At 39.2% G+C, this 27,843-nt stretch overlaps 1 long non-coding RNA gene across 3 annotated transcripts in view; it reads left to right on the forward strand.

The window, feature by feature from the left end:
* Positions 1 to 27,843, forward strand: part of LOC112935333 (uncharacterized) — a 116,805-nt gene that overhangs the window by 83,000 nt on the left and 5,962 nt on the right. For 2 of the 3 annotated variants that reach the window (XR_003238157.2, XR_003238156.2), the window contains one exon: positions 27,194 to 27,370. This is a non-coding gene — a long non-coding RNA (uncharacterized lncRNA). Of the gene's footprint in view, positions 1 to 27,120; positions 27,371 to 27,843 lie in introns of all 3 variants that reach the window. The other variant, XR_012002141.1, reaches the window with a different exon arrangement.

Genomic DNA, 27,843 nt, shown 5'->3' on the forward strand with positions numbered 1-27,843 from the left:
AGGAAGGGAAAAATAAAATAAGATAAAGCCAGAGAGGGAGACAAATTTAGAGATTCTTAACTGTAAGAAACAAACTGAGGGTTGTTGGAGGGGAGGGGGATGGGGGATGGGATTGGGTGTTGTATGCAACTGATGAATCACTAAACTCTACCTCTGAAACTAATAATACACCATATGTTAATTAATTGAATTTAAATTAAAAATATTTTTAAAAATTTTAAAAATAAAGACAAAACAGAACTTTTTTTCTAGAAACTTCTCCATATTTTTCTTTAATTTTGTTTATAAGCTCCTAAAAGTAAACCCTAGTTGATTCTACTAGCATTTTATCCCTTGGGAATAAATATTCTTTTAAATTCTCCTATATTTAATAAATACAATCCATGAACTTAACATTGATAATGTTCTCAATTACCTGAATGACATTCCCTGGGGTGAAAGTAACGGGATACTGTCAGTCAAATAGTTTGATTCTCCCAACAAAAGCCTACGGCTCACAATTCCTGACAAGTGGGCATCATCAGCCTACTGTAGAACAAATGCCTGAGTGCTGCCCACAATGTAGCTTCACAGGCTACATTTCCCAACTAGCCAAGGCTAAAAATTGTGACCAGATTTAAAAGCACCATGATGGTAATATCTTAGGAAGCCACTATGTAAATGTAAGGCATTTTTTCCTTAATTCACAAGACCTTTGTTCTCTCAATCTAAGCCATCCCTTCTAATGAATAAGAGCTTTAAATTAAGTATTTGTCCTGATTTTTTTTTTTTGTCATTGCATCCTCCAGATAAGCTTGTTATTGTTTTCTCTTACAAAGAGACTTGTTTGCAAGGGTACATTAGCACCTTCTCACCAGTTACCCCGAAAGAGCAAACATTTGAAATGAGAAGGGGTAATTCTTAAGATCTGTTTCTCATGTGCTGGAACTGTGGCCAGGATGGTCAGTTGGGTTAAAGAACAGCAAGCAGTTTTGTGTGACCAGAAAGATGGAGTCCTCATGGCCACGGAACTAGGAAGCAGTATCTCAGAAACAATGGAAATTGCATGAGGATATTACCAGTGTGTTTGAGACTGGTATCTCATGTGAATAGTATTAAATAGAAATATGAAGACAGAACCAGGGAAAGTAATGAAAGTAGTTATTCTTCAGTATAGGGAAGGAGAAAAGAAAGATGTTGCCCCTCTCTTGCATCCCCTTCCCTTCCAACATTAAGAGCCACATGGCAGCAGCTAGGTCTTAGGAGAACTGTCTTGGATTGTATGATTTGGTTCAGTGAGCTAAGGGGGCCTTACAAGGCTCTGTGGACTTCATTTGGGCATGTTTAACACGCAACCTAGGGAAGCCTTGTCTGAGTGGCTCAGAATACAGGCATTTTCCCCAGGTCCTGCTCTACATCCTCACTTTTTACATTAATAGTGGTCAGCATACATGTATAAAAGGGGGGACAAGGAGGGAGAGTTTAAGTAGAGAAAGTATGGCAAAATTGAGAAATGTTCACATCAAAGATTCTTACAACTTACTGAAAGCTGTTGACGCTTTCCTTAAAAATTCAGAGCTTCCCAATTTACCTGATTGAATTAGTAATGACAGAAAAGTGGACCTTTTTTTTTTATTAAAAGTGTTTTTTTAAATCAAGTCACAAAAATAGAACATATTCCTCTTATTTTTTAGCATATGATGAGTAGAGTGCATCTAGTAGGATATTTGAATATTGGTTTAAGATGATTTCAGAGAATAATTTGGTTTTAAAATCAAGGCTAAGATGTAGGAAGTATGAGAGACAAAAAGCATATAATTTTTTTCCCCTCTGGCCCCAACAAATGTCCTGATGGTTATTCACTCCTCCCTTTTCCTTCTGTATAATGAGGGAGTCATGTACCCACTTTACACAGTACCATGAAGATTTATTGAGTTTGGAATATTCGTAAATAGCAGCCTGAGCAGGTTCCTTGGGGGAAAAATAGTGTTATCATGACTAAGGACCCAAAATCTTGTAAGCTCAACATGAAAGGTTGGGGTTGGAAGCAATATACCTGTCTCTTCAGAGAAGGTGGTAGAAAGGATTAAAAACTGTGGCTAGTATAAACAGCCAACCCAACTAGATTTTTGGCTGGAGCTTCTGGAGAAGTCTGATACTACAAAATGCTCCTGAGAACCCTGTCCTGAATGAGAGAAGCCTGAATTCTGTCAAATTCAGGGGTGCAACAGTCAAATGAGCCAAAGTCTGATGAAGCTCACTTTGTATGTATGCCCCTATGGAATAAAAACAAACAAACAAACAAACCACAAACCTCCTTTTTTTCTCTTTCCAAATATGGGAAGTAGATTTGGTTAAATAACAGGAAGAGGCTGCAAGGAAGTCAGGGAGGGGAAAGAGTGGTTGGAGCCTCCCTGGAAGTGAGGCCCAAGTAAGGAACAGCAGGAGCTGAGCTGCTGGAGGCTTTCCCACCTCAACTTGCATCTGGCCTATGTGCCTTCTCTTCCTCTGCCTCATCTCAGAGAGGATCAGGGCTACATTTTTACAGCTCCTGGGAGCATCCAGAAACTGATGAAAAGCATCCAAGAGCTCATCCTAGTCAGGGCCAATGGGCTACTTCCCTCACAAAAGCATTAGCTGTTGTGGCTTATTTTATCAAACTTTAAAGAGACTTGGAGGGATATAGAAGTAGTGTAACACAACATGCTTGCTGTGTAGAGGTAACAATCCAGTTAGTGATGTGGAATATGGGACAGACCACCATCTGAGGCCATGAATGCAAACGGTGCAAATGTGTAATGAAGCCCATACATGCAAATGTGAAATGAAGTTAATCATAGGGAGGTCTCCTCAAAGGTTTGAGTTTTGAGCCATGCTTTAGAGGAGGCTCAGATGGGGGCAAGTGACTTCTTGGTGCCAAAATGGACATTTCCAAGGTCAAACTGGAAACAGGTGGGGGTGGAGGTTCATCCTGCCATGGCACAGAGCAGCTGTTTCTGGGGTGGAGTCAAAATGGACTCTGGAAATACACTGCACATATACCCAGCTGGCCACAGCCACCGAATTTCAAGGCAGAAATGAAAAGGGTGTTAAGGCCTAGGCAGGGTGGGTATTATCCAACATTAAGCATGAATAAGAGTTCTACAGCTCTTCTTGTCTTCATGAAGAACAAGAGAGGTCTGTGTTGAGGAGCAATAAACACACAGCAGGCTCTATGGCTTAAGCCTGGCCTACCTAGATGAGTCTAGATTTGACTTGCCTGACACCAGGAAGCTTCTGGAAGTTCTCAAGAGAGAAGTGACATTATGCAGAGGGATTTAAAGAAACCTGTTCTGATGACTTTGTCCAAAGAGCTTAAGAGGAAAGACTATGTGTTTCTGGAAGGGCTCCGGTTTAGGGGTTGTATCTGTAGCCCAGAAGCACTGCTGTCTGACTCTAAAATGAGTTTGCTGGTTTGGAAGTAAACTACAGGATTAAGCTTCCTGTCTATTATAGTAGGCATCATCTTGTCAAGTTAAAAAAAATTGATGCAGTCTGTTGATCTCTTGCTTCAAAAAATAGTTCATGGTTAAAAAAAGACAATACAAAACAAAACACTCTGGTCTCTCAGTGTCATCCGTTATGGCCAATAAAATGTTTTTATGGGGCCTGAGGCTTGCTAAAGATGACTGCTAATAGTCTGTAACCCTACTAAAGCAAGACATTTATCCAGAGGGGATAAATGACCTCACAAAAGAGATCAATTGCATTAATTAAGACATTGTTCTACCTTTGCTGGAGTTAAGTGTTTTGGCCAAAAATAACATTATTTTAGGAGTAAACCCTGAGCAGTGAATTTATAGACTCAAGAAAGTGATGACTATATTCTATATATGCAGTCAATCTGTCTGACACCTGCCCACTAGAGTGTGGCACGGGGCTCACTGACACTCAGCAGAGCACAAAACCACAAGTAAAGCCAAAGATATGATGATGGCCTCCAGTGCCTGTTTTTGCTTAGACTGGTTATTCTGTGCCTGGCTGGGCCACTTAATCTCCTGGGGAACTTTTCAGAGATAGGAGATGCCAGGGCTCTCACCAGAATCTGAATCTTGAAGAATGCAGCCTAAATTTATCTATAGCTATGTTACCTATTTTTCAGGTTCCCCAGATGCTTTGGCATATAGCTGGAATTGTGAGCCACGGGTTTATTTGATAAAGTCGAAATGGTCGCACACAAACACATGCACATACGCAAATATGCAAATGTACCTTCATACACATACAGGCACACATTTCTGTAATAGCCAGTCAGCGTTGCCCATTTTTTTTTTATTTTTTTTCCATTTTTTTCTTATGGACAGAAGTATTCACAGATATTCTGGGATTATCAGGCTCTCAGAGTCCCTAAATTCTTTATTCCATAATACTGTGTCTCCTGGGTTTTCTTAACTGAGTACTAAAGCAATGTAACACCTTTCCAAAATACTGTAGCACTTTTTTTTTTTTTAAAGATTCTTATTTATTTATTTGAAAGAGAGAGAGAGAGAAGCAAAGACATAGGCAGAGGGAGAAGCAGGCTCCATGCAGGAAGCCCGACGTGGGACTTGATCCTGGGAGTCCGGGATCATGTCCTTAGCTGAAGGCAGACGCCTTCAACCACTGAGCCACCCAGGTGTCCCTAATACTGTGGCATTCTTAAAAAGCAGTTTTCCTAAGCAAAAATGAGTTCTTATTTGCTGTCTTGTGGGAAAACTGGAAACTTTTTCTTTGCAGTCCTCATTTTAAAGCCAGCTCTTCATTTGCATTCTGTCCTCCTCTCAGCAGTATTCGCTGAAATCCACATTCCTTGTTGATCCCTTCCAAAAAATAAGTGGGGGTGGGGCGGGGGGTAATAGTTTCTGGAACCATTGGGGAAGAATTAGTCTCCCTGGAACAAAGTCACAGAGGAGCCTCTGAATTAACTGAGGTAATCTCCATTGAATCAAAACACAAAGAGAGAGGCTAATTCAATTAGCAAATGATGCCTTCTAGAAAAAAACTTCTCGAACTAGTAAGGGGTGGGGGGGGCACCTCCAAGGACTGGTGCCTGGACTGCAAACAGAAAAAATATTGGCAATGCTTGGAGTCTACCACCAAGAGATCATTGGTTGTTCATTTTATTATCATTATTACTGAAAAATCAGCGATGTGATAGGCTCTTCAGAACACAAGGCTATGTTCACAAGATAAAGTACACTGATAAAACACAGAGAAAGGGAAGGGATCAAAATATTCTTCAGGGAAATGGGGGTCTTAAGTACAAAGGTTAATATATGTAGGGGAACATTTCACATTCTGGCTTTTAAGTGATTTGAAATCGCAATTCAAGAAAGAAATGCATCTTGAGAGTGTACTCAGCATAGAGCCAGGAGTTCTTATAAGACAATTTGAGGGGGAAAGGGAGGTTACTTATTCCACATTCAACATGGTGTTTTGCATGTAGTAGAACCAGAGAATGTGCATTGAATTGAATGTTATTTCAGTACAGATTGGGGTATTTTTCACTCTTCATAATTTGAAAAAGATACTCAGAATAGTAGAGTTGAAAAGGATCTTGATATTATCTAACATGTTCCCCAGAGTCCCAATGCTTACTCTGTTTAGATGAGTGTCTCATGAAAGATGCAGTTCTGATTGCCAGACCTTCCCTATGCAGTGACCCTAATCAATCTTGAAGAAACTAAACTAGGAATCTAAAACTCAAAGGGTGTGGCAGACAGAGCCCACTGCTCTTTCCATATAACCAGGGGAAGTTCTGCTAGAGGTGTTCCTGTCCATGTTTTTCTCATGCATCCCATGTGGATGTTTTGTCTTGGACTGCTGAGATATAGTGAAAAGAACAGGGTTTAGGGTCAGACAAACCTGGGTCTGAATGCAGCTCTACTTTTTTGCCTTATATTCCTGATAAATTATCTAGCCTCACTGAGCCTCCACTTTATTGAATAGTGATAAAATGTACTCTTTAGATCTTAGCAGTGCATGAAAAGTGCCTGGTGTGTGGTTTGGGCTCTCTTCTGTGCAGGCAATTGAATATTTGAACATAGAGACAAGAGAGGCAGAGGGCATTGTCATAATAATAGTAATAATTGCACATGGCACTTATGTGGCACGTTCTGAGCTTCTAAGTTTGGCACATCACATATATTAACTCAATCTTCAGAATACCCCATGCAGTAGATACTATTTTTTTATCTCCATTTTATAGGGAAGGAATCTGAGGTGCAAACTGATGGAATAACTTGTCCAAGGTCACAGAGCTAAGTAGGGAGGTTGGGAGTTAAATGCCAATTATATGATAAAGAACCATGCTTTTAGTCAATGTACCATTTCTGCAAAAGTGCAGGATAGGAGGCAAGGGAGGACCAAAGTGGCAGATGTGGTAGGGAAGGCTTGGTTGGTTGGGGTGAAAGGAATGTGAGACCTGGAGTTAATGGGCATGTCTAGGGGCATCTGAGTGGGGGATCGTCTGCCTTCAGCTCAGTTCGTGATCCCAGGGTCCTGGAATCGAGTCCCACATTGGGATCTATACAGGGAGCCTGCTTCTCTCTCTGCTTACGACTCTCCCTTTCTGTGTCTCTCATGGATCAATAAACAAAATATTTTTAAAAAAATAAAGGGCATGTTTACATGGTCAAACATTTAGAGAGTCTGGTATTTTCCATAACTCTTTAGATAGCAGTTAGCTCAGGGCTCAAGAGCAAAGAAATCTGAGATTCTCTCTCTCTCCCTCCACCTCCATATATATATATATGCATACAAACAAATACCATAAACCCCAAACTATCGTATGTTGAGCACTTACTGACCCACTGTATGTTGGTACTTTCCATGCATTATTTTATTTAATCTTCACAACAGAATCTTATAAGAAAGTGTTGTTATCTAGAGCTTAGAAGCTAAAAGAACTTGCTCATAGCCACATGCTTAATAAATCTTAGTGCTAGTATTTGAAACAGCTGAAGGACCTTTACTGGTTCATGGGTCCCAAGTGTTTTTTCCTGTACTAGTTTTAAAAATACTTTCCTTAACTCTTCTCCACCTCCCAAATTATTTTTACCCAGCAGCACTAAAGTCATCTGCAGATGTCAATGGTCATGTAGCTTTTCACTTGTGGCATGCCAGGCATCTTTTCTAAGTTCACAAAGGACATCTTGATATTCTTCTTTACTAGGGAGAGCCTCTCCTAGTGGGCCACAGTTACAGCCTTCTTTAAATGTACAACCTTTGCCCTGTCCTCACTCTTTCATTTGGCACACAGTGATTCAAATCATCTCCCCTATCCATAAACAACTGCACTCGTGAAGCAGAAATGACTATTAAAAAGAGTGGTAGAGACTCCCTGTTGGGACCTCTAATAGGCTCAGCCAAAGACCAGGGAACATTACTATCATGTCCATATGTGTCCTCTTACGAGGTCAGCCTCATGGAAACAGGCACAATAATAGCTCCGGACAAAAGCCGGGGATAATATTGAACTCACTTTCCTGGGAGAAACCTTTCTCAAAGGCCACCACATTCTTGATTAGGGGCAGCAGGCCCAAGAGGAGGAATGGATTTGAGATTATTTTTTCATTTTCAAAGCTAGTGAAATTAATTTGTATATGCTTCCCTGAACTCTTTTTTTTTTAAACTGGGCCTTTAGTTGGCAGACTCAGTGAGAGGATCATCATTATACACAAAACCTGTACCTTTCATTGCAGAATATAACAGAAAGTATGTTATTGATACCTATTGTCTAAACAAGGCAGACAAGCAAACAGCCCTGCAACGTGAGCGAGCCACATCATTCACTTTCACTCTCACAATATATTTGCAATTGCAAATATCAGATGCCAGGTTTCCAAAAGGTTTTAAAAATAGAGCAAGTTTTTTTTTTCCCAATCTGGGTTAAAAAGACCATTAGTTTCAAGTTAGAATGTGAAGGATGTAAAATAGAAACCCTGGTGACATCTCCATTTCTATGGAGCACATGAAGCAGTTCTGCGAGGGCATTTTCTATGTGGATCGAGTTTTCTTTTCTGTTGCAATGCATGTAATTTTAGTTGTCATGTGTCAAAGTTTATACTCCTGCTCTAAAGCATCTCTTCAACTTTAACAGCATAAGTGAAATCACCCAAGTGTATGGCCTCACTGGTAATATGGCTTTTAAAATATAAGCTCTTCTCCTTTATACCCCTTGTCATTAACTGGTAAATTACTAATTTATTTCCTATTAGAATTTATATAGTTTGCAGCAATTAAGAAGAAAGGCATAATTGCTGACAAACCCAGGGCACTATTTAAATCACTTCCTTGTTGACAACATATTTCTCTTTCCTCAAACTGAATGTCACTGAAATCTGATTTGTGCAGAACCCTTGTGGACGAGCACGCTGCACCTGTCACCTGGGCGCTAGCATTTTGCTAAGGATCAATTTACATAACCTCATTTAATGGTTCATAAATCATACCCATTAAGCCCAGCTAACAGGAACCAAGGGTTCTAATTTATGCTGCCTTTCATAGCAGAAAATTGGGAGGCTGGAGCCTGTGGATAAAGAACCCAGGTCTTGCCTTTGATTGTTGATTGTGATGGTAAATGTATGGATGATGAGAACAGATTTTCACTTTATTGATTTCCTGCCAAAGCACAGCATGCTTTATTGTGAAAAGGCGCCTTTTGGCAGCAATGCTGAAAGTGGCAGTTGTTTAGGAGCCCTTTGCCAAGATGAGGTCTAAGACAATACAGAGTGGTAAATACTAAAATAATATCAAGCTGAAATGTTATTCTTTAAAGGAAAAAATGAATCTTTAACCTTTTGGAAATCAGTGACCTTTTCTCCTTGGCAGTACCTCCCCACCCCCACCCAAAAGCATGTGAAGCCAAGAACTAGAGACAGGATGGTTTTAAGAAATGAAAAAAACAATGCTTTCCATCCCCTGCCCTAAGTCACTTGCCTAGGGAGGCTCATGCAAAATAATGCAGATGTCTAGAATCCTTCAGATAATGACATTTCAGCCAGTGCCCTTGTAGGGGCCAAGTTTGCAGCCTCTGCTCCTCTCTTCTGCTATGGACTGCTTTTTGGTTGAAAACCCGGAAACACCATTTTTCTCTCTATTTCATTTTTCCCTTTAGGTCAAGATACTGTATCCAACTATATATAGTTCTCTGCAAAATGCAATATATAAAAGGTCATCTTCTCACAAGTGCTTGGGCTGGATTTCAAAATAGCAAAAGTGGTCCTAAGATCATTTTCCAGATGAAAAACATCTCTAAGTATTGCTGAGGCATATTGATTCACTTCTCTCATCTCAGTTCTGCCCTATAATGGACATTGTATATTCTCATTTTAGCTTGTTCTCAAAGTCTTTGTTAAACATGATGATTTTTCCTGATAAAATGGAGTGCCTTTCCTTACCATCTCTCACCTCAAGGCAAGGTTTTCTGAAACACTTCACTTTGATTCCATGTTGTAGATGTTGCTATGGAGGCTTATTTGATGTGGAGTGCAAACATGGTGGCCTCCTTTCCACCCCCATCTTTAAATTCTAAACCTGGGGGGATCCTTGGGTGGCTCAGTGGTTTGGTGCCTGCCTTCGGCCCAGGGCGTGATCCTGGAGTCCTGGGATCGAGTTCTGCATCGAGCTCCCTGCATGGAGCCTGCTTCTCCCTCTGCCTGTGTCTTTGCCTCTCTCTCCCTCTCTCCTCTCTGTGTATCTCATGAATAAATAAATAAAAAATCTTTAAAATAAATAAATAAATACATAAATACATAAATAAATAAATTCTAAACCTGCCATGTAGAAAACCTGTTGGAGCCAGGCAAGAGAATCTAAGAAAGCTTGACAATCATTGCTATCTGTGTTTCTATCCAACATGAAATATCTCTTGCTTCATAAGGAAACCTCAATAGTATCTATGTCTTTTTTAAAAGGAAATCCTTCTTTATAAAGGAAAATCAATGACATATATCTTTTCTATTATCTGGGAGGATTTCTATATAGTTAGTTATTTAGAGCTACTAATTGAATATAAGTGGACATGCAGAGTTCAATCATATTTGGAACACATTCCCTCCAATAATAGAATAATAGAACCCTCTTTCCCAGGAAAACCCATTCCATATAATGAAGATAGGGTTGACCTGACTTCCAATTCCATCCCAGGAGATAGGCCCATAACCGAAGCCTGGCCTGTAAGAGGATAGCCATGTTCTAGTGTGGTGATCAGTTCAGGAACCGGTACCAGACATGACCTTAGAGTTATCTAAAATCGCTGTCAGGGAAGACTATCTTTCCTCTCTAGAGTTTTTAATATGGTAGTGGATAGAGTTCTGCCCAAGAAATGGAGAGAACAGGACAGAGCTTCGAAGATGTCATTGGAGCTCCTGGATCCAGCCAGCCATGTCTGAAGTTTAATACATCTCCGGGCTTGCTAGTTTAATGAATTCATAAATCTATATTCTTTTTTAAAAAAATTAAGCTAGATTGAGCTGGGTCTCTGTCACTTGCAATCCTAGTAGTTCCACTTAATACATAGAGGAGCTTAATATACAAAAATGCGGTGAAAAAATAGAGCTTTTTTTGGTAGTAGATTCCAGATTCCCGTCCTGACGTTGTCACTGAATCGCTAGGCTTTGGTGTTCTTATTAAAATAAACAAACAAACAAAGAAACAAACAAACTGTATTGGAGGATATGTAATTAAATCTACATTTAATTCATCCATTTATCCTATTATTCATTCATTTAACAAATATTTATTGAGAGACGATTCACTGGCACTGTACTAGGCATGGTGATACAAAAGTGAACAAAATAGAAAAAATGAAAAAACAAATCCTGCCCTCATACAGCCTACATTCTAGTTAGTAGATGCAGACATACAAATAATTAAAGAAGTATCTGGGAAGATATTAAAATCTTAAGTGGTGCTTCACTTACTTATTATTAAACAGCAAACCTCCCCAAACTTAGTGGCTTAAAACAAGAAGCATTTGTTATTTTTCACAATTCTGTAATTAGGTCTGTACTCACCTGGGAGGTTCTTCTACTGATCTTGCCTGGGGTCACTTATGCAACAGCTGTTATCTGGCAGCTTAATTGGGGCTAGAGAGTCTAAGATTGTCTCACTCATGTGTCTGGGCCTTGATGTAGGCTGCCTGTAAGCCTGCTTTCTTGATATGGGTTCTCATCCTCTCATCCACTGTTTATTTAGCCCAGGCTCGTATACCTGGCAGTGGGAGCATCCCAAGACAGAGAAACCAGACCTGCAAGGCCTTGGCTCTGAAACTCACAAATATCAGTTCCACCACATTCTGTTGGTTCAGGTTAGTCATAAGGCCAACTCAGATTCAAAGCATGAGGAAACAGATTCCAACTCTTGATGAGAGGAGCCACAAAATATTGTGGCCCTATTTTTCAATCTACTAGAGGTAGGGTGGCCAGAAAAGCCCTCACTGAAAAGATGCTATCTCTGTAAAGACTTGGGGGGCTAAGGGAGCAAGCCATGTGTATATCTGGTGGGAGAACAATCCAGAGAGAATACTTGTAAAGATCCTGAAGTGAAAGAAGACAGAAATTCAGGAAGCAGGAGGGAGGGGGCTAGCAGCTAAAGTGGAATGCACAATAAGGATCTCTGTAACTACTGTGTTTTGAATAGACCAACCAGGTCAAGATGGAGAGAAGGGAAGAGCCTGAGAGATAGGCTCAATAGTGTGGAGCCAGTTTGTAAAAGATCTGGAATGCCAAACAGTAGGTTGGTATAGTAGTGGGTTCCCCCAAATTTGGATCCAGGATTTCTTCTCATCTACAGAGGAACTAAAGGAGGACAGAAAGTGAGGACTAGTTTCAGTCTATGAGCTATATTCACTATTTTGGAAAGTTTAAAATATTAAGCTTCTTTGCTTTTGTTAAGTATTACATAGCACTTTTTCCTTTTAGAAACCTTGGTTAGATCATATTGATAAGCAGGTTGGCTTGACTGTCCCTGGCAACATAGGCATTTCTGGGAAGTTATTGGGCCACTTGGTTCTGTTTTCAGACCTACAGGCTGGGCAGTCATTGCAGAGAGAGCATTCCACAGGGACCTGTGATTGTGTGGCAAACATATTTATGGAGACCTGGTAACAGTGCTTAACTATACTTTCTTAACTGGTTTGGTTTTTTGCATTGTAGATTATTATTTTATATTATTATGCAGCCCTGATAAGCACTGGTTACTGATGAAAACTTGACTTAATGTTCAAGTGGAAATTGTGCCAACATGTACTACATGCTATTTGTCTGGTATATAGGAGCTTTTAAAACATGGTATCCATGATACTCAGCCATCAAAAAAAAAAAAAAAGAAGAGGAAGAAATCTTGCTACTTGCAATGACATGGATAGAACTAGAGGGTAATTACACTAAGTGAAATAAGTCAACCAGAGAAACACAATTATCATATGATCTCACTCATATGTGGAATTTAAAAAACAAAACAGAGATCATAGCAGAAGAGAGGGAAAAATAAAACAAGACAAAATCAGAGAGAGAAACAAACCACAAGAAACCCCTTTTATTTTATTTTTTTTAAGATTTGTTTATTTATTCAGAAAGAGAGAGAGGCAGAGGGAGAAGTAGGCTCCATGCAGGGAACCTGACATGGGACTCGATCCCAAGCCTCCAGGATCACACCCCGCGCTGCAGGCGGCGCTAAACCACTGCGCCACCGGGGCTGCCAGAAACTCTTAATCATAGGAAACAAACTGAGGGTTACTGGAGGGGAGGAGGGTGGGAGAATGGGGTAACTGGGTGATGGACATTAAGGAGGGCATGTGATGTAATGAGCACTGGGTGTTATATAAGACTGATGAATCACTGACCTCTACTTCTGAAACTAATGGTACACTATATGTTAATTAATTGAATTTATATAAAAAAAAAAAGAAAAAATGAAGACGGAAGAAAACAAAACATGGTATCTATAGGCAGAATGTACACTGATTGCTTTTCCTTTAAAAGTAATAATGGAAGATATAAGCCTTTTATTCTTTTTGGACCTGGGTGGGGCATAAGTTATAAATAATAATGTCCTATATTTCTGAGTTTTAATTACATATTTTTGGTATCACAGGACAGAAAAGAGAGAGAAAAGAGTCTTCTTCCTTTTAATTTTGAACTTGTCTGTAACCGATTTCTTAGGTTTATTAAGTTGATGACATTTTTTTCAAGCTACTAAAACTTTTATTTTTTAAAATTTTATTTAAATTCAATACTGGGGCAGCCCCACTGGCTCAGCAGTTTAGTGCCGCCTTCAGCCTAGGGCGTGATCCTGGAGACCCGGGATCGAATCCCACGTCAGACTCCCTGAATGGAGCCTGCTTCTCCCTCTGCCTATGTCTTTGCCTCTCTCTGTGTGTGTCTCTCATGAATAAATAAATAAAATATTAAAAAAAATAAATCCAATACTGAAACTTTTAAAGGTCATAAATATTTAACAATCAGAGATAAGTGATATATTATGGGACATTGTAAATGGAATACTATATAGGCATTAAAGATATTGTAAAACCTTTATTGAATGAACAAATTTAAATCGTAAAATCACAGACATGACATGATTATATTTTTTTAAATGTGTGCATGTGCCCACATGTCTCTGGAAACGTGTGTGCATGTGTGTATACATATGTGCTTGGGAAAAATAAGAATAACATAGACAAAAATTTTTATTTTTTTTAAGGTTTTATTTATTTATTTGAGAGAGAAAGACCGAGATAGTGTCAGAGAGCACAAGTGGGGAGGAGAGGAAGAAAAGGCTTCCCGCTGAGCAAAGAGCTGGTCGTGGGGCACGATCCCAGGACCCTAGAACTATGACTTGAGCCCAAGGCAGATGCTCAACCAGCTGAGCTACCCAGGCGCCCCATAGACAAAAAAATTTTTTTTAGACAAAAATTTTTAAATAAATTATTTCTAGGTGTTAAATATAGGGTTTTTGTTCTAAAAATGTACCTATATTTTCTGCATGTAATTAACATGTGTTGTTTATATAGTTTTTACTACTTGACACAGAATTAAAGGAGCCAAAAATATGACAAAGTTATTTTTTACACCAGATAGTTACATCCTAACTTCGGTTCATCAGGCAAGATGAGTTAAAGCAAAAGGCTGCCTAAGACCCTTCCAAGTTGTTCCTTCAACTACTGCGTCTGTCAGGGGTTTGCAGGATGATTTTGCCCATCCTAGGTCTCACATGGAACCCTTTTTTCATGGAACACCAATTAATTGAAAAGACTGGTGTTGCAAAAAAATCCAATTTGTGAAACCTGATCTAGACGTTTTCAAAATTACAAATCACAGCCATCATTAAGAGCCTTCTAGAAAGTGCTTTTTCATGAGGGCTGATTAAGTACATGGGAGTGGGCAGGGAAGGAAAGAGGTGAGGAACGTGAAGCATATTTAATGGAAATTACAAGTGAGGAACTTGGGACTAGAAACCCATTTCTTTTTTGTTCTTGTGTCTTGTAAACCAGTGTAACATGTCAATAAAAGATTTGGTGCATCTGCTAGATTGAACTCTAAACTTTTTATTTAGGAGGATTTGTAATATTAAAAATTCACTTCCCCTACCTTTGCAATAGAAGCACATTCTTAGATTTAAGTTTATTGATGGCCCTCTCTATTCATGACCTTGTTCTCTTGCTATCTGTGAAATCTGGAGAGTATCTTTAGGGTTCCTCTGAGTCAAGAGGCTAAAGAAGCACCTGTAGGTCTCAGGAGTTGAGTCACATTTCAGGAACAATGCAGAAATAAGTTTCAAATGCTTCATCCTTACTCTTGTGGCTTTCACTTACAGCATTAGCACTATGTTTGATATTTTCAATGAAATAACATTCTAGATCAGTATAGGTATTATTTCATTAATGTTGATTTTCTTTTATTATGAAAAATGCATTCTTTCTCTTTAGGGAAGGTTTTTTGGTCAGCTGATCTTATGAGAATGTAGAGGATTGAGAACAGTGAGTTATCTGTGTTTCTTCTTTTAAATCAAAGTAGCCCTGATATCATTTAGCAATTGGATTATATGAAAAATCCCAACACAGCATAGCTCTTCTATTGAAATTGGATTGATTTCTTTGGAGACCATCTGATCTCAACAGCAGTCTGTAAAATATCCTCTGGACCTTGAAAGAAACTAAAATTAATGGATTTTTTAAAAATCTAAGCTCTCAGTTTTTTGAGCATGAAAAGATCCCTTCTCCCAGCAATTTACATCTAAAAACAAAAGTGAAAGTGTACGTGTCCGTACATATAAGAAAACCTAACACTTCACTCTTGTGCTGAACTTTCTGATTTCTCTGTTTACTAAAGAGAATTACTATATTTTCGGACCTACTAAAATTTTCTTTGAAATATCATATCAAAAAATAAATAAATAAATAAATAAGAAATATCATATCAACCTATAAACCCAAAGTTCTTCCAATGGCATAAACTTTAAGAAAAAATGCACAGTTTTTTTTTTTAAGGGAATTAGAATATGCCTGCCATCCTTTCCATGTGCAGAAACTCATTAGGTATCCTTCCAACCTTGTGTTAGGGTTCTAAACTGGAATATGGATGTCCTTCTCTTGAAGCAACTTGAAGCCAAACATAAGATTTTGAGACATTTACAACAAAGTGTGATATTACGGTGATTACCAAATTACAAAAAGATTAATCTGGGGCAGTCTGGGTGGCTCAGCGGTTTAGCGCCACCTTCAGCCCAGGGCGTGATCCTGGAGACCCGGAATCGAATCCCACATCAGGATCCCTGCATGGAGCCTGCTTCTCCCCCTGCCTGTGTCTCTGTCTCTCTCTGTGTCTCTCATGAATAAATAAATAAAATCTTAAAAAAAAAGATTAATCTGAAGTTTTAAAAATTAATCACCTCTAAAAGTTTTAAAGCGATTTAACTTGAAAACATCTTGTACATTTAGTAATACGTATATTGTATGTAGTAACATTTCCCAAATTTCAGTTTTTCATATACAACATTTTGTTGTTGTTGTTGTTATATCTATGCATTAGTTGGTTCTCAGGTTTTCAGACTCTGGGACTTACATCAGTGGCCTCCTGTTTCTTGGGCCTTTGGCCTTGGACTGAATTACAGTACCAGTTTTACTCATTCTGTAGCTTGTAGTTGACAGATTGTAGGACTTTTCAGCTTCCATAACCTTATAAGCCAATTCCATATACACACACACAGATGTATGTATTATCTATATTCATTACTATTGATTCTTTTTCTCTAAGAACCCTAATACAATCTCATTGCCTTTTTTTTTTTTTTAAGATTTTATTTATTTATTCATGAGAGAGACACAGAGAGAGGCAGAGACACAGGCAGAGGGAGAAGCAGGCTCCATGCAAGGACTCCAGGATCATGCCCTGGGCTGATGGCGGCGCTAAACCGCTGAGCCACCCAGGCTGCCCGCCTTTTTTTTTTTTTTTTTTTTAAGTGTCACATGAGTCTACTGTTTGCATGTGGAGATTGTGAATAAGCCTTGTTTTCCACCTTCCACTGCTATAATTCAGTCCACAGTCTCCTAGGCTAAAGCCCCACGCCGAGTTCCTAGTATAAAGGACCATATTTCCCAGCATTCCCAGAGTGGCCCTATGTACCACCAGCAGCTCTCCCCACCTGCAGTTTCTCATTGCCCTGGATAGGGATTCTCACTCTTTCTTATGGCGGCTTTGGGTCTCTGAGTTGTAAGATAGAAAATTTGAATGCCTTGCTTTTCCCACTATCTGCAGCTACCTTATATTTCTTTTCAAATAGATCTGAACAGGGGCACCTGGGTAGCTCTGTCAGTTAAGTGTCTGCCTTCAGCTCAGGTCATGATCCTGCAGTCCTGGAATGGAGCCCCATGTCGGGCTCCCTGCTCAGTGAGGAGTCTACTCCTCCCTCTCCCTGGGCCCCTCCCCCTCTGCTTTTGCTCTCTCTCAAATAAATAATAAATAAAATCTTTAAAAAAATAGATCTAAACTAACCTGGCGATACGTGTCAAAAGCCTTAAAAAAATCCATGTGTATTTGACCTAGCATTTCTACTTCTAAGTCTCTACTTTAGGAAATATTCAGAGATTTGGAAAAAGATTAATTTACAAGGATGTTGATTATAGTATTGTTTATAATAATATAACAATATTATTAATATAACAGTAATATAATAATGAACATAAGGAATATGAAAAGCTATCTAAACTATAGGAGATTTATTAAAGTGTTATATATATATTCATATCATGGAATATTATGAAGATATTTAAGAAATCAAATTATAGGACTTGTAAAAATGCTCATGACATAGTTAAGTGAAAAATAAAGGCTATGAGATTATATAGGAACACTGTACTTTCCACTTATTTTCCTATTAACCTAAAGCTGCTCTAAAAAATAAATATATTTTTTAAAACTGTTCATAAACTATAAATAAACATTAGAAAGCAGTATGTTTTTTATAATCCTTATTTATAAAACCAAAAGACTATATACTAAAATATTAGTAGTAGTTTTCTCTTTCAGTATTGTGACTGATGCTAATTTTCTTCTTTATACATTTCTGTTTTCCAAGTTTCCAAATGACAAATATTTACTGATTTTTAAATCAAAAGAAGAAAATTAAACAAGCAATATTGTTTAAAAAATAATTAGAGTGGGGTTAGGTTTGGAGAAATAAGCCCTGAGTAGCTCAAAATAGTCCAGGATACAGGAATCAGAGAGAGAAAATGCAAGACTGTATGAGTCCAGCCCCTGACCTTAGTGACAGTTTTCGAGGAGAAAAAGACATTCAGAAGAACAGGTTATCATTGCCAGAGGAAATCCTCAGAATATCAGACTGCTTTAAAGACCTGGACTCCCTTCTTGCCTTTTGTGGCACCTTGACCTATATGATCCTCTGCTGTAGAGACCTTTCAAAAGGTCCTGTGATCTCTTAAAAGAGAGAAGGCAGATGTAGAATTAGGGGCCTAGAAACAGGAGAGGGCTTCTCAAAGGCTTAGGAACGGGCTTAAGCGCTTGCACTGGGCTTAAGGGGGAGATTCTAGTTTCCCTTTACTATGCTCTATGCAGTTCCCTGAGAAAGGTAGGCCAGGATTCCTGAAAGAAGCCCTATTGAAGAATAAAGATTTTATCTTTGATGCGGAAGTCTCTGTATTGGTTTGGAAATATCTCCAGTGTATGTTGTTAAGGAAGGAAAGCAACAGTCAGAACAACATACAGTATGCTACATTTTGGTTAAAGGGAGGAAAAAATAAAAATAGAAAAAAAATGTGCCTGCATTTCCCTGAAGTAACATTGGAAGGATATACATGAAACTAATAAGAGAATTTACTGAAAGGGAGATGGGAAACAGGGTGGACAAAGATGGAGCTATGAGCAGGTCTTCTCAGAGAATGTATTTTTATACCATGTTGATTTTTGAACTATATTGTCTGTTCAAAATAGGTAAAAATCCAGCCAGAGGTTAAGGGGAAAAATAAGAAGCTCATCTCTTTGGGGGAATGGGGGACAGGAGTCAGGAGGATTTGCAGGTAACTTAGTGTCAGTCATTTTCATCACAAGGTAGAGGAATTATCAGACAACTCTTGATGATGGGATGTGGCCATGTAGGGTCTGGAGGTCAACCTCAAAGTTTGATGAGAACCTCTCTCTAGTATCTTACCAGGTTCTCACCTTCTCTCCTAGTCAGGTTTGGGCCCAGAGATACTCCCTCACTAGCAGGACACAAGAAGGCATTTAGTACCTGGGATACAGGCTACTGACCTGCAGCTCTGGGATGCTTAGAACCTGGGGTCTGTCTAAAGCAGAGCACCTGCAGCTGAGCCCAGGATACAGGATACAGGCCAATTCTAGAGTAAGTGGCCCTGACCTGTATCTTGCCCTGCTAATTCAACAACCCACGGAGGAACTACTACTGCTCGTGTGCTTTATGTGGTAATGTGTTTATAGGACTGGAAAATGTGACTTACGTATCTGCCAGTATATGTGTTATGTTAATATGGATACACTCGATTCTTGGTTTTCCACAAATAGAATTGTCCAGCTGGCAAGGACAGGGTCAAAGAGGGTTGGGGCTGGGTACAGAAAATTTGAATACATGCATGGAGAGAATTCAAAAAGTGAGTGTTTAGAGGAAGATGGAGACAGGGAGAGGGATTAACTCCATGCCAAAAACCAGAGAAAGGGTTCTTCCTCTTTCACTAACCTGAATAGGGAGAGGTCAGATCAGAGGCTATGAAATTTTAGGGATCAGAAAGGTATTAGAAATAAACCAGTGGAACTGCTTCAATTTACAAACAAGGAAACAATATAAAACATACTGTGTGGTAGGTGGAGGAAGGTGCATATATGCACAAGGATATAACTCGTACCTGTTATCTACTCACAGGAGGATACACCTTGGAATGTTTCCCCCTCCTCAGGCAACTTAATTTACATTCGGTTTCCTTTAAAATATCATTACTAGCTCATTCTCATTGCTAAAATGAGTCATGAACATCAGGCTTCTCTGTCCATTTATTATTTTGAAGCAACCGCCAAATGCTGTGGAAATGGTTTCATTTACCTCCAAAATTTGCCAAAAAAAAATCCAATGGTGACTGAAACCAGTAATGACTATTTTCTATTTTCTTTTCCCTGAGTAATTGACCATTAATTATAATATCAATAGGCAGTGGGTAAGGAAAGCAGACCCATGTTAGGGCTACATTTCATTTGTAACTGTTTTGTATATATCATAAATCTCCAATATTGGGCTATTGTCACCCATGATGAATTATTGTAAGCATGTCAGCACATGGTGGAAGTCAAGTACATTCAAATACTACTCAGTCAGAATTGAATTTGGCATGATAGTCTCATAAAAGGGGGCTCAATTGAGAGTTTCCACTTGCCTGCTCTAAACTTGTCACTTGTAGGTGCTAAAGAGCTTGTTGTGTTGGTTTAATTAGTCAACAAATCGGTCCTTACTTGATTGCGTGGTCGTATCACATATGTTAACACTTCAGTGTTTGATGGAGATATTAACAAGTGACAAGAGTCTCTTGGTCTGTGGACTTTAAAGAAGAGAAGCTCTTCTATATTATTTCATTTGGCCCTGCCAATATTTATTAGATCATGCAGCCCGCAGGCTGCCAGTTAAAGAAAGACAACACAAACATTTTTCAGGGTTATGCTCATCTGTATCCCAAAGAAGGGTCACTGAACAATCGATGGGAGAAGAGCATAAGTAAGATAAGTGTTTTCTTCTACCGCTTACAAATTCATTATTTGATACAGTTTGCTGCAGACCTCCTTTGAGCTTTTTTCACTTAAAGATAATTTATGACAAGAACAGAGAGGTTCTTGAAAATGCTATAGCAACTGAAGCTGAATGATACCACACTGGTGTGAGACGCGGAGTCACCAGAGGCTGGTAAAGAGGAAGTTTGCATTTGTATGAAGAATTGTATTAGTTAACATTCATCCACAGTGGATAAAATTCCCATATTAATAGCCAATATGAGATTCAAGGAAAAAAATTCAATCACCCAAATAATATTCCCTGGACCAGGGATAGGCAATACAAAGTTGGTACCCTGAAGTTTGCAAAAGACCCGTCTATTCATTTTTTCTATAGCAGAACAAACAAAGGGGCTGTGCTTACTCTGAAGGACTGGCTTCATTTGTTCTGGCTCCATTTCGTTATGGCTTTTATCTGTGCATTAGCAAGAATCAGGTCTCCATGCCACGTGCAGAAATGATGCAGAGTGTATGAACCAGAACCATCAGATAGTTCATTTTGGTTGGGCATTGCTTTGCAAAACAAACAAACAAACAAACAAACAACCTTTGCATAACTACTAACAATTCAAAAATTGCCAGCAGTAACTTAACCAGTGAATATGGCAGGATAAAACTATGAGTAAAGGGTTTTCTGTCAAGATTCTCTAGTGGGAAAAAATTTTAAAATCCAATTTATTTTTATTTTCCTTAGGAAACTGCCTGAAAACTCAAAAGTTCCTTGTCTCTTTGCCTAACAGATTTGCCATTCCTCTCCTTAGAAGTGCTTACATTGATTTATTCAGTATTTAATTATGCTGTGGTCACCATGTTGTTGGTGAACCACACCCCCAGGACTGGCCTAAGTGTTCACCTACTTGTTGGCTGATAGTTGTCTTGGAGCTATGGGAAAGCACCAGGAGGGGGTGTACATGAACAGTGGAGACAATGATGTCTTGACTTTCTCTGCACACAATTTTGGAGAGCATAAATATCCATGGGTTAAGGAGGTTTTATCTAAGTAATAATAAATAGTCTTCAAGAACTTATAGCATCTTCCTTCTCAAGGCCACTCCATTTTACCCAAGCTGTGGGCCTGAAGCAGCTCCAGTGCCCATGGTAAAGCCTTTCTACTCTCAGATCAGTGTGTAGAGAGAGTTGAAAGGAGGACCACACTCTCTCTTGCCTACTTTCACCTCAGCTTTTGCTTAGTCTAAGCACTAAACTGAGTCACCTTTAGGAAGTGATTAAACTTCTTAGCTTCCTCATCCTACCCGCCACCGTCACACGTGCTTTTCATTGGAGTTTCCACCCAATTCCCATATACACCCAGTCAGGTTTTGCTGGGAAGCAGGCCTTCGGTGAAAGCTCCTTGAGTGATTGGTTGATTGACTCCGGTAAATTATGGGCGTTAGTCTAACCAATAGAAGCAAAAAATAATTTGAGTGAGTTACTAGCGAAAGGTTAAAGGGAGCAAGATGGGGTGTGCTATGGAGTAGCACAGGTTGATGTTAAGAATGTGAGAGCTTAAAAAAAAAAAAAAGAATGTGAGAGCTTTGGCAGAGTAATTTTCTTTGGAGGAAAAGGAGATGGGAAATGGGTTGGTTGGCCTGCAAAAGATACCAGTATCCTCAGTGCAAGAATTTTCCTGCACTGAGCCCTAAAGAAAAAAAAGAAAGGCAAAGGATGCAGAGAATGAAAAGCCATTTGATGTGAGGTGAAGAGGAAGGATTAGGGGGAGGGGAGAGGGAGCAAAAGCTGTTAAAAGGGAAGCAAAGGAAGGAAGAAGGGAAGCAGGAACATGTGTGACTTAATTTAAGGCTCAATCTCCCAGAGCTTCCAATTTTTTGCTATTACCACAATCCTGTTAAAGAACATCCTTATGCACATAGCTTTGTGTCCTTTTGAAAATTACTGGGAGAAAGGGAAATATGAGGGCCTTCCCTGCTACTTTTTGTAATTCTTTAATGTTGAAATTTCATATAATTAAAATGGATTGATTTTATAGTCAGAAAAAAAAATTAAGCCACATTAAACTAAGAGACAACTTTTGAAGATGTTACTATTTACGAATAGAAACAATAGAAGTTTCAGCCTCTGAGGCTTAGCGATTTAATAATTAGTTGTGACTGTTAAAATGTTTTCAACTCATTTAGGAATATTTACCTCAGCTTCCAGAAAGGGTTTGATTTCGTTAAACATATCTACTTTCAAAAAAGTTTGTAATCTTCTCCTCAGTTCTAAGAGATTGTTGCTTGCCACTTCAAACAAGGACAAAAGCATTTTCCCCCGAACCAGCTAGAAAAACCTTATTTCACTAGTTTTTCCAGTCCCTCCACAGGATGGGAAACTGTTCTTAAAAAAGAGAAATGGGTTGACAGCAGATCTGTGTTGCCTGGGGCCATGGGTGGCAGAGGGGACCAATCGGAAAGGGGTACATGGGAACTTGTTGGGGATGATAGAAACGGATCTTGACTGAGGTGGAGGTTACATGACTATATACGTTTGTCCAAATCCACCAATGTACACTTAAAATGGGTGAATTTTATTGTATGTAAATCATACCTCAGTAAAGCTATTTTTTCAATAGCTTTAAACTTAAAGTAAACTAGTACTTTTTGGGTGATCATGTACATGAATATTCTAAATTTTGTAACGATCAGGAGGATTCTCTTTTCAAACGTCCTTAAACTAGTTATCAAGTGATGCATTAGATTGAAAAGCTAAAAGGACTTTATGTACTTAAATGCCATTTTTATCTATTGGAAGCTAGCATAAAAAGAAAACAAATACATTTTTTAATTGCAGATTTTTATTCTCTAATTCTTGTAGTTCTTTTTTAAATTTCCCTTAGAAGGGTGACATCTTCATTCCAGTATCGATGTTTTGATTAAGACAAATATCCACATATTCATTAAAAGTTTCTCTCCTATAAAGGAATTCAAAATTTTTTTTTGATTGGTGCTAGACTCACAGACAGACAGAAATAGGCTGCCATTCTTCTATTTGATAGCCAGACGCTGCCAGTTGTAGCCAGGGCAGTCCTGCTGTTAAATTAGGTCTAATGAAGGAGTAATTGCTTTAGATATAGTGAACCATTTCAAAGAAAACAAGGATTCTAATTGATTTGCAATTTGTTTGGCACGTTGCATTGTCCACAGCTATTGATTAGTCTTCTGGATTTCACACTGCATGTGTTTCCCTTTATTAAGGGAATAACAGGTTACTGATTACTTTCTTTCTGGGTTTAATGTAGCGGTTAATGTCTACTTTGTTCTTGTGTCATGTCACAGGCGAGGAAGGAATAATAGGCAAGTGGGTGGCCCTTTGCTAAGCAACTTCCCTGCTGTTCTGAGCTGTGTGCTCTGAGACAGGCTGAAAAGCAGATCAAGAGAAAGGGTTAGAATAGCAGGACTCACAAGTTAGGGCCTGAGTCAGGCTAGACCTGGCTCGAAACTTGGCTTTCCCCTCCCAGTCAAAGCATAGCATGGGACTAAGCAGCTGGTGGTAGATTTGTTCTTGTATCATTCGATTATTTGTAGACAGGATATGAATCTGTGCCCATTGTTTTGTTTAATAGGTATGCATACTAAATGGGTGCAGAAAAAGAATATTTGAGGTTGAGGCCTTTGGTTCATTTAACCCTTTGGAAAGTGACATTTTGTTGGCACCTGGGAAGCACTTGTTGCTGAGGTGTCGATATGATCATCAAAATGGCTCTTATGTTTATACCAACTGCAGGGGAGGGAGAAAAAGTTCTCAGGGTTGCAGTCATTTCATTGCCCTCAAAGCACAGCAGGAATTATTAGCTTACCCTGGTGTGCCCCTTTGTTTTCCTAGGGCTTTGCTCCTCCAGCAGATACTCATTTAAGGCGAATCCACTGCTTTCTGAAATGTGTTTTGCAATGGTGCACAGAACAGGCACTCACTTAGCGGATCTAATCCTTTCACCGCTCAGCTTGTTAATGTAGCCAACTGCTGAAAATGGGAAATGGATTCTTTAATGAGACAGGTCCCTTCGTGGCTTTATTCTCCTAGTCCAACCCCCAGGCATTCATTCAAGTCGCCCCTTCCCTCCAAGCCAGGATCAGGCACCTCCACTTCCCACCCAGCAAGCAACCCATTTTCCAGCAGAGTCCCCCACCTCTAGGCCCCTTGCCTCCCCACCACCTCCCAAGAGCCCTCGGAGACTCACAAATAACAAAGGGGTGTGGGCAGTGAAAGGTTCTCCTTTCTCTGCATCAGTCACCTCCTTCCTAAGCCACAGCCCATCCTTTCCTGAGCTCCCAACATCATCAACAAGGTTAGAGAGAGGAGTTACATTCAGAGTAGCAAATGCACAGGGATAGCCTCTAAACTTTTCAAATAAACACAATTTTTATATACTACCCAAGACATTTAAAAATTTAATATTTTTAATGAATACAGTTTTTGTGCATAATGGATTTTATAGTGATCCCGATTGCAAGGGTTTAGAATGCAGCCAAGCAGGTAAACCTGGGCTCTGGTCTTAAAATCCTTTTTCTCTTACCATTTTTGACTCTTGTGAGTCTTCCTGAAGCCTGTGTATTTCTCCTCCAGAAGTTTCACTGCCCACCCCCCAAATTTTTTAAGCAGGTAAAATTCAGGTTAAAAGAAATGTTAAAGACAATTTGGAAGTCATGACAGGATAGTCTGCAGTTTGAACTATGCATTTTGAAGAGAAAATATGGATAGTTCCACCTGTTTTGCTTTGAAGACAGTTGACTTGGGGAAGTGAATTATATATACATGAGTTCAGATCTTCCTTTAGTCTGAGTTCTTAACCTTTTCTCATGTGTGCCATGGAATCCTTTGGTAATCAGATGAAACTTGTGGACTTCTTCTCAGAATTATTCTTTAGGGCCACCTTGGTGGCTCAGACGGTAAACTGTCTGACTCTTGATTTCAACTCAGGTCATGATCTCAGGGTGGTGAGATCCACACCTGCATGGGGCTCCACATTGGGCATGGAGCCTGCTTGGGATTTTCTCTCTCTCTCTCTCCTTCTGCTCCTCCCTACCCTCACTTGTGCTCTCTCTCCCTCAAAAAAAGAAAAGTTTCTTTAAATTTATAAAATAAAAAACCCAGGATTACAAAGAAAGCCAATTATACTGAAATAAAGTTATTAAATATTTAGGGAAACCAAATTTACATATAGCAGCTCCTTTATTATTTTTTGTTAAATAATTAATTGCTTTAATAATAAGATCTATGGGTAGATCTAGCCACTCCTGCAATTTTGAAGTAATAGGGAGAATTAAGTTATGATTACCTATAATAACTTTAATATATTATCATCTTTAAAAATCTATGATTTCTCTTGATGACACCATCACAGGTACAATAGTTATTGTTTTTTGTTGCCTGAACCAATAATTGAAAGGGGTTATAAAAATAAATATATATAAGGTGACTGGGTGGCTCAGTAGGCTAAATATCTGCCTTTGACTCAGATCATGATCTCGGAGTCCTAGGATGAAGCCCTGAGTCGGGCTTCCTGCTCAGTGGGGAGTCTGCTTCTCCCTCTGCCTCTCCTCCTGCTTGTGCTCTCTCTCTCTCTTATAAACAAACAAACACATAAATAAATACATAAATAAATAAATAAATAAATAAATAAATAATTTTTTAAAAAGGTGTCTATGGGGCACCTGGGTGGCTCAGTCACCTAAGCATCAGGTCATGATCCAGGAGTCCCAGGATCCAGCCTGCATCGGGCTCCCCACTCAGCAGGGAGTCTGCTTCTCCTTCTCCCTCTACCCCTCCCCCTGCTTGTGTGTGCACACACATGCACTGTCTCGCTCTTTCTCTCTTGCTCTCACTCTCTCTTGGTTACTCTGTCTCTCAAATAAATAAATAAAATCTTTCTTAAAAAGGTATATATATTTTTCCATACAAATTCATGGACTTCCTAAATTCTACCTACAGACCCACAAGACCTCCTGTTGTCTATAGTAATGGCCTCTTCCAATGTTCAATCAGGTGCCCAGCAGCCTGTCATTATAGTTCTAGTAAGAGGAAAGAGAGAAGAAATGAGCACTGGAGATGCCCAACTGATAATGCCCCAAATCTGAGCCCTCCATCATGAGTATATAAAATTTCATGGAGCATAAATGTCTTCCATGCCTTCCTAGACTATTGCTTCTCCCAGTGTTCCCCATCTATAAAACTCAGGGCTATTGAAGCCAAGGCCATACCCAATGGATACATGAAGAGAGGAGAAGCTGGCAAGAGTACAATAGAACAAGCACATGAATTGTGCATCTTTTCATTATATGAGTCTAATTATAAGACACACACTTAAAAAATAAAATCTTCCTGGGTATAGGTAAGATGTGAAAGTAACAAAATAAAATATTATCAAGGAGAACTCAGTTCACATTTAGTTAATGAAGGTTGGCAGATTTAGCAAATAAAAATACACATATTTCATGGAACAGACTTATACTAAAAATTATTTCTTGTTTATCTGGAATTCAGATTTAACTGGTTGTTCTGTATTTTATCTGAAAATCCTAAATTAACACATTGTATAAAGCAAGTAAATCTAAGTGCAGATTATAATTAAGTGATGTGGGAGGACTTTTGTTTTACTGGCCAAATACTTTGAACTAAATTTAGAAGTGGCAAGTGTTTGGTGATTTGTTTTAAAGTCAAGAAGGATTTTCAGGATCAAAAGGGAAGTGAGATGAGAAGCTAAGAGGTGACAAGGAATGAGGTGAGTCAAAAAGCAGGAGGGATGATAGCTAAAGACAAGCACAGAGAGTCATCCTTGTTGAGAATCCTGGGCAAGTCAGCTTCTGGTGGTACCTACTATGTGACTTCCTTCTCTCTCTAGACAAGCACTCTGCTGTGAATCTTTTGACATGGAGAAACCCAATGTTGCTCAGGCTTCTGCTTCATCCTCACAGGACTTAAAGGAACAAGGTCCAGAGAAGTTAAGCAACTTACCATCAGCACCAAAGACTTCATGCTTGCCACCATAGCTCACTGCCTCTCCAGAAGTTAATACCCAGAATTTTATCCTCCCTACTCTGCACATTGCCATATCTCCTGTTTACTGAAGAGGATCGCAACTGTCAGCGCTGGTAGGTTTGTGTCGTATGTCAAAAACTATGAAAGCTCCACTCTCCACAGGCCTTGCCATTGTCCAAGGGAGAGCAATTAAATTAATCAGCTGGAAAGCTCACTTCCTGAGCAGGAAAGAGCAAGCTCAGTCTAGTTCCTTATTAACAACAGCAATGACAACAGAGCAAAGTCCTAACATGATAGCATATCTCAGCCTTTCCTTTATTCCCAGGTCCTGGAAATTTAGATTTGGAGTTTTAAAATTGAGGAGGGCAGCTTCAGATCTTAATAGCTGCCTGTGGACCTGTGTGCTCTGAAATTGCTCATCTCTCCCCATGACGATGCTACATCCCAAAAATATACGGGGAACCATGTTCTCGAGGTCTCAAGATGAAGAGCCCTCACAGCAAGGCAGTGTTAGTCTAATTCTCCTTATGCCTCAGGGCACAAGGGCAAAGGCAACCCCACACAAACTTCAGACTCTCTTTTTGGA

Source organism: Vulpes vulpes, chromosome 6, assembly GCF_048418805.1.
Source record: "Vulpes vulpes isolate BD-2025 chromosome 6, VulVul3, whole genome shotgun sequence".
Classification (NCBI taxonomy): domain Eukaryota; kingdom Metazoa; phylum Chordata; class Mammalia; order Carnivora; family Canidae; genus Vulpes; species Vulpes vulpes.